Below are 8,218 nucleotides of genomic sequence, written 5' to 3'. Positions count from 1 at the left end.
TTATGCAAGTTTGTTGTACCATGACTAGAACTATTGCATGCATATTTTTTTTATAATAGTTACAGCAGGCTTCATTAGGAGAAGTTTTAAAAAAGTGAGTCCAAACACTACTAGGTACCCTACTGAATTTACGTTTTACCTCTTTTGGAGGCTCGCCAGTAATTCCAGCAGCTTCAGTCTGTGTTTCCGATAAAAAATTTGAGGCAGGCAACGGTGGAAGAGCTGGACTTTGTGATGTTCCACCAGAAAAACCATCGTCAATAGCAGCTAGAATGGCTGCAATTGGAGAAGAAGTACTTCCAACAACTGTATCACTTTTAGAGTTAATTTTTCCCATTTCTGAATCTACAAAATACATAAAATAATTCATTAATTAGTACTTGATTCGAATAAAAGGAAAAAAGTCAAAATCCAGTATACTGTATATTAGTGCAAGTGTGCAACTGTTATGAACGTGATAAGTGCTTTAAATTGTGTTATAGGTGGGAATTGAATGTGACAGTGACACCATTTACAAATTTAGTTCATTGGTTTGACAATATAAACATAATCAATATAATAAATTAAAAGTTTTACATTGTATTTTTGTGGCACTTAAAATAAGTACTGTGAATCAAAAAATCAGAAATATTTTAATACTAAATACACAAGGTAAAGAAATATAATATCTAATGTTGTTCCAAAAAATCAGAAAAAAAAGGTATTTCAATTCAAAATTTACCAACCAAATTTAAAAGCAAGGAACTTAGGGAGAAGAATAAGATATATATATATATTAGGAATAATGTATTGTGATTCAGATCTGAACACTTACGAATTCGTGAAGTAGCTGATACATTGTGTAGATTCACTGTATTTGCCTTCAACCAACCCAATCTCGTTTCTCTGAACAAATGACAGAGTTCAAAAAATGACCAACCACTCAAATTCAGAAGCACTTTTAACAATGACAATCACAAACTAAAACCAAAGCAAATGAATTACCAAAAACAAAGTATAAAACCCTAACATGACTTGAAAATGCATGCACACAAAGAACTAAGAGTGTATAAATTCAAAAATTGAACATTCAATAAAATAATTAACACTGTAACATATAACATTCCCCAAAAATTGTATACTAACCTGACTGAGTGACCCGAGAAGACGATGCTGGAGCCTGGAGGATGTTGGCTGCTAGAGAGGGAACGACTAACCGAAGAAGTAGTTGGTTGCTAGAGAGGGAACTGCAGACGAAGTTGGTTGGTGGTTGCTGCGTCCTGTTACCAGGAAGACAATGCGCCTGCCTCTGTAGCTTGTGGGGTTTCTGGGTTTGTTTGAGGTGAGAGACTGAGTCACTGAGAGTGTAAAAGGGAGGGCGCCGCTCATGACATAGTGTTAGGGTTACAGGTTTCAAAACTCACTAAAAGTCTAAAAGCTATATATATATATATATTTATTTATTTATTTTATTTAACTAATATATGTTCGGGTTCGCGAGTTGGTTCGGGTTCCGTACCCCCAAAATCGATACCCGAACCAATCACTTATAAATACAATCGGTTTGGTTCGGGTTGGACCCGATTATCCGTTGATTCCTGAACAAATTTAATTGGTTCGGTTCGGGTTCGGACGGGTAATCGGATACCCGCTACCTGTGCTCACCCCTAGAAAGAACAGAAAAAGAAGAAACAAAGGTTTCCGTGTTCTTTTTTAATAAATTTTTCACAATTCAAAATTTTCCTTCTTCATCCTCTTCATCATCATCATCATCACCATCATCATAACAAGAATTTGTGTCACGGTTAAGATATTTCAATGTCAAAATTGAAAAATTTCTGTGTCACGTTTAAAAAATTTTGATGTTATTTTCTGATAAATTCTGCATAACTCAAAACTCCTTATCCTCTTCTTCTTCATCGTCATGATCTTCTTCATCTTTTTTGGTTTATTTTTGTCTTCTTATTTTACATTTTCATCATTTTTTTTATTTTATTTTTTTAATAAGAATAAAAATAAAAAAAATTAAACAAAAAAATACATAATGCTACAAATTCATTAAGAAGAGGAAGGAGGAAAAGAAAAGTAGCAACAACAACAGTAATAAAAGAACGCGAAAAAGAAGAAAGAACACGAAGAAAAAGAAGAAGATCTTTATTAAGTTTAGATCAACTTGATTAAATTTAATTGTCAAAAAAAATTGAATGTATAACATGATAATTATATAAAATAATAAAATGACCTATTTCTCTATATGCAAAATTTTTTCTCAATTAATATAAAAGATAATGAAAACAAGAAAGGAAAGAAATGAAAAAAAAAATATTTTTTATTAAATTTAAACTAATTTAATTAAATTTAATTATTAAAAAATTTAAATATATAACATGACTGATTATATAAAATGATAAACTGACCTATTTTTCTGTATACTAGATTTTTTCTCAATTAATATAAAAGATAATGAAAACAATAAAGGAAAGAAATGAAAAAGAAAAGTCCACACTGATTGGGTCAATACATACGTACATACTTTGGAAAAGCAGTTAAGAAACATCCAATCTCCAGGAACCTAAACTGGTCCAATACAATAAGATATTAAAAATTATAAGAATAAATTATCGAAATGGTATTCGAACGTTTATGTCGATGAAAATAATATTTCAAAAAATACTAACGATAAATAAATTTTTAAAATATTTAAAAGACGATAAAAAAATTAAATAATAAATATATATTTTAAAAAAATTAAAGATAAGATTTGAAACAAATTTTAATAATTAATATTAAAAAAATAAGATATTTTTATTCTTAAAATTTAATAATTTTATATTAAGTAAATTTTTTTAAAAAAAATCATTATGAATAACCACGTGCTTTTAAAAAATAAAAAATCTAAAGATTAAATTTTGGGTCGAATTTTTTTGGACACCTTCTAGATATTTATTTAAGTATTGTAACAAAATTTTAGATAAAAAAATAAGTTATTTATTAAATACAAAAATTATTTTGTCACCTACAAAATATGATATTAATTTATTATTTTTATTACATTTTCAAATCATTTAAAATTGTTTTGTTGGTAATATATTTTAGGAATTTTTCTGTCAACAATTAAATTTTTTAGATATTAAATTGGTAGTTAACTTAAAATTATAATAATAAATTCTACTAATTTTTAAACTTTTTTTTTCAATAGAATATAAACTAATAAACCACTTGAAAAGTTGGGATTAATAAGTTGTTGATGTGGTTGGCTGATTGGAGATGACAGTAAAGTTTATAGTAGGTGATTACTTATTTGAAAATTTTTTATGTGAAAATAATATATAACTGATAGATGATTTTAATATGACTGACTAATTATTAAATATAATATGTGTTCATATCTCAACTATTATGTTTATATAAAATATATTCATGTAACTATGTAAGTAGCAATCTTATTTATATGTCAATTTTAAAATCTAATTTTTAATTAGTAGTATTATTTAAATATTTAAAAATAAATGCTTAACAAATAGATTAAAAAAATAAAGAAGACTAGATTAATTAAAATTATGAAATATAAATACTTTTTTTATTTGTCGTATTCGCATGTCGGAATATTTCAAACATGATACTTATTGACACTCGTAGTTTTTGTGTCAAATCGTGTTTTAATAAAAAGTAAAAAATTTTTCTTCGAACATACTTGAACATACCTAAATACCATCACATATTAATGTGTCTAGTATTATTCTTAACATATATTTTTGAAATAAATTTAGAATTAGTATATATTATTAATTATTAAAACAAAAAATATTTAAATATTTTATATAATTAAAAATTATTAAAATAATTTATATTTTAATATTAATAAAATATTAAAATATAATTATAATTTATCTAAAATATATTTATATTTTATATATATGTCATGTATTTGTGTCTTATAAAAATTTTAAATTTATATATTTATGTGTTTTATGTTGTATTATATTCTATGTTTGTATCAATATGCGTGTGTGTATCATAGTACAAAAGTTTAAAAGTGGTGAAATTTGTGTTAACAGGGAATTAGGATATTAAATGTTTAAAAAAAGAGATTTGATTTTCAATGTTCCTTTTTATAGGAAACAAGGTAATAATAATGCAGCTATAACTAACCATGTGAGACATGTCAAAAATGAGGACCTACCTAGCTACGATAATAATTCCGAAGTCAAACGCCAAATAAAAGGTTATAAGCAAAACAAGATCAGTGTGGCAAAAGAATATCATTACTGCTTAAGCAAGATTAGTAATTAGTACACATTAAGCTACTTATAAGCTAAATTGCCGATGATGCAAGTAAGCAGTAGTTGGAAACTTGAAGAAAACCATAAACAACATCCCACTCTTTAAGAATGTTAGGTTTATCTAGCTTCAACCCCACATCCTTTTCTCCCAATGTAAATGTAGAAAGTTTTTGTATTTAATTCACCCAATCATGTTGTCTCGAAAATAAATAAAATCCAATTGCATTGATGGTAATTAAAGAAAAGTAGACGGAATCCCAATTAGTTGCCAAAGCTCAAGGTCCATTATCAATTGCCGTATGGGTTGCAACGCTACGACAGAATATTTATTGGTGTAATAGTATAAGTAAAATGAAATTACTAAGTCAATTCTTAGAACAAGGGGAGTGTTAGGTAAACAATGATTATTTTAAATAAAATGAACAATCACCAATTAAATAAAGATACATTACATTCTAATTTAATGCTACTAATTTAAATTTATTCTTTTAATCTTATTAATTCATATTATTCACATATTATTAAAAAATATTATTAATTACCTATACTTTTTCCTTAAAATATTACAATACGATTAGGTATAGCTTAAATTTATTCTTTAAATAAAATTTTATTATACTAATTTTAAAAAAAAATAAAACAAATACGTGTAGAGAGATTTAATATTTTTTAATTTAAAATATAAATTCAAAAAATAATTTAAATAAAACTAAAATTTTACAATTTAATTTTAAATTTTTTAAATTTTAACACATTTCAAAACACCAAAACACCTTCTAAATATTCTAATATTTCAGTATCATTTTATTAAACTTTTCATCCTCATAAAATCTAGAGCCTCAGCACCTTACATTCCTCCTTGCACCGCACTCCTTCTTTGTCGTGCTCCTCCCCCGTACTGTGCTCCTCCTCCAACTCCTCCGTCACGCCACGTTTTTTCCACGTCTCATACTCTTCTCATTTTCGTTGGGCTCCTTTGTAAGCTACATTAGAGTGATATTCTTTTTTGTCGTACTCCTTTATACCAGAAACTCGTCTAAGTAATGCAGTCTTCGTCTTCGCCGCCTTCTCTAATAAAATATTCTATCATTTTAATCTATGCATAATTTTAGACGTATCTCTGGTATTTTATTTAGACGTGTTTGTATTGATTTTTTTTGTTTTGTGTTACTCTATTTGATCTAAGATTTGTTATCTCATTCACATTTTTTAGGTTATTAGATTTCATGGTTTTTCATCCCTTTTTTTTTCTATTTAATAAAAGATTCTATCTTTTTAATCTATGCATAATATTAAATATGTCTGTAGTAATTTTTTTGGATGCATTTGTATTGATATTTTTTTACACTATTTTATATGATCTGAAATTTTTTTTATTAATGTAATTTGGATATGTCAATATCTTTATTTATACGCTATTTGATATACGTATTGTAATATTAATTTAATTTGAATATATCAATAAATTTATAACATAAATCTAAAGATTGATTAATGGATGATCATTAAAAATTTAGAATATAAATCTATTATAAAATATTATAATTAATAAATTAAATTTAAAGATTGATTAATGGATAATCATTAGGATTAATAGCATTTTCTAGAATATTATAAGGGTATGCGTTAACTTAGGCTAACAAATTTAGGCAGTGGATACTCTAATGAATATTCTATTACGAAAATGTTCTACAACTAAATAAATTAGCTAAGTTCAACCAAGTTGAAATAACTATTTTTTACATCACATGTCACTTATTGTCCTCTTTTTTTGGTGCTATTTTTTTGATAAAATCTGCACAATTAAAAACTTTTCTTCTTTCTTCTTCTTCTTTTTAATAAGAACTTGTATCACGATTAAGAAATTTTTTATGTCACGGTTAAAAAATTTTGATATTATTTTCTGATAAATTTTACATAACTCAAAACTCTTTTTCTCCTCTTCTATCTTCTTCGTCATCGTCATATTATTTTTTTCTTGTTCATTTTTTCTTTTTGTTTCATATTCTAATAATTCTTTTTGTTTTACTCTCTTAATAAAAAAATCAAATAAAAAAATAAATATATAATACTGTAAAATCACCAGAAAGAAGAGGAAAAAAAGAAAAATAAGTAAGTAATAGTAACAACAACCAAAGAAAGACGAGAAAGAGAAAATACGCAAACAAAAAAAAAATGCAGATACGTACGTTAATATTAGTGGAGAATTAGAATGTGTAGACATGTTTTTACTAATAAAACTAATTTTTGTTCGGTTTGAAACTAATTTAATTAAATTTAGTTACCAAAAAAATTTAGATATATAGCTAATTCTATAGTTATTTTTATGTGAGAATTTTTTTTAGTTATTAAATAATAGATTATATGATTTAATTTTAATATATTATAAAAATATTATTTTTATTTAAAATATGGCTAAATAAATAAATTATATTTTAAGCAAATATTTGTATAAAAAACTATTTTTACTATTTTTATTAGAGTAGGTATTTTAATATATTTATGAATTTTGGTCCAATCTTTATGATATTTACTAAATTTCGTTGGTTTCGGATATAGCACAACCTTTTACCTCCTTCTTTTTTAACTATTAATTTCCCTTGATTTGGTAAAGATTCTGGGATTAGTTAAAACTTATTAGTAGTTAGATATTTATAATGTCAAGTAAAATAATCAATATAATAATTAAGTAGTATAAAGAAGACTATTTCATCACAAAGGATTTAATGCAATAAGTCGGTTGTCGGTATGGTTATACACTCCTAGCTTCTTACTTTTAATAGTACATTCGGATTCGGTGTTTATATATAGTTTAAAAAAAGGTAGGAAAAACGATTTTTTACTTAAGGCCTTTCTTGTCTTTTGCATCTTTTAAAATATCCTTAATTCCAATAAAAAGAGAGCTCTTTGACAATAAATATAAAAATTAGAGATATACTAATAGTGTATAAAATAATTTTTATTCTATTGACATGAGAATATCAAATATTTTCTTTTTGGATGAGAAATTTTTCAAATTTTGGCAATAAATTTTTTTACTAAAAATTATTCTTAAAAATTAAATTTAAAATTTATTTCAAATAAACATGAGAATAATATATTTTCAGGAGCAATTCTTAGAAATAAGTTAGAATTATTCACCCTTAAAATTAAAATGAAAGCTTTTTTTAACTGTTTTATTACTTTTTACTTACAAAATTATAAAGCATAAAAACAATAAAAAGAGAGTAAAAAACAACTTTACAGACTAAATAAATCTGTTTGTCAAACATAAATTAATTTGAGTGACAACATATATTTATTTTCATACGTGTACAAATCATAAATTTATGCGTCGGTAGAATAATAGTCAATAGAGAGTTATCTTCATAAATTTGCATCAAAATCCTTATTCATTGGCGCTAATTCGTGGATAATGGCACCAAAATCCTTCTTGTAGTTATTTGCCAAATGCATCGCAGCCCTCAAGAAAAGTATGTATACATGCACATTATACACACAAATACAACAAAATCAGCATCACAATTCATAACCCTTTGAATTTATGTAGTAATTGATGATGATTTCGACATTAACCGAACTAGTTGAACGTGTAAATGGTTTATTTTTCTCTTTTTCTTTCTTCTTTTCCCCTTTTTCCCGTTAACTTCGGATGAATAAAAATAAAAATAAAAATCGAAGGAAGTAAACAACAAAAGAGTTTACGAAAAGTAGCAGGTTTTGACCTAAGTTTTTCCTTGACGGCTTTATTTGAGACTCGGATCCTCGCATTCTTCCAAAACAGTTTGCTCAATACTATGATCAAACAATGCAAGCAGCTAAATAAAATGTTAGCTCAATTAGCTGGCAAAATTAGGAACTTACATATCTTTGACTTATTAATTTGGAACTGAAATATGTAGGTAACCGTGGAAGATAGAACTACCACCAGTTGCCAATAAAATATCTAACTCCAT

Source organism: Arachis stenosperma, chromosome 3, assembly GCF_014773155.1.
Source record: "Arachis stenosperma cultivar V10309 chromosome 3, arast.V10309.gnm1.PFL2, whole genome shotgun sequence".
NCBI lineage: Eukaryota > Viridiplantae > Streptophyta > Magnoliopsida > Fabales > Fabaceae > Arachis > Arachis stenosperma.
Note: the sequence above shows the minus strand (reverse complement) of the source record.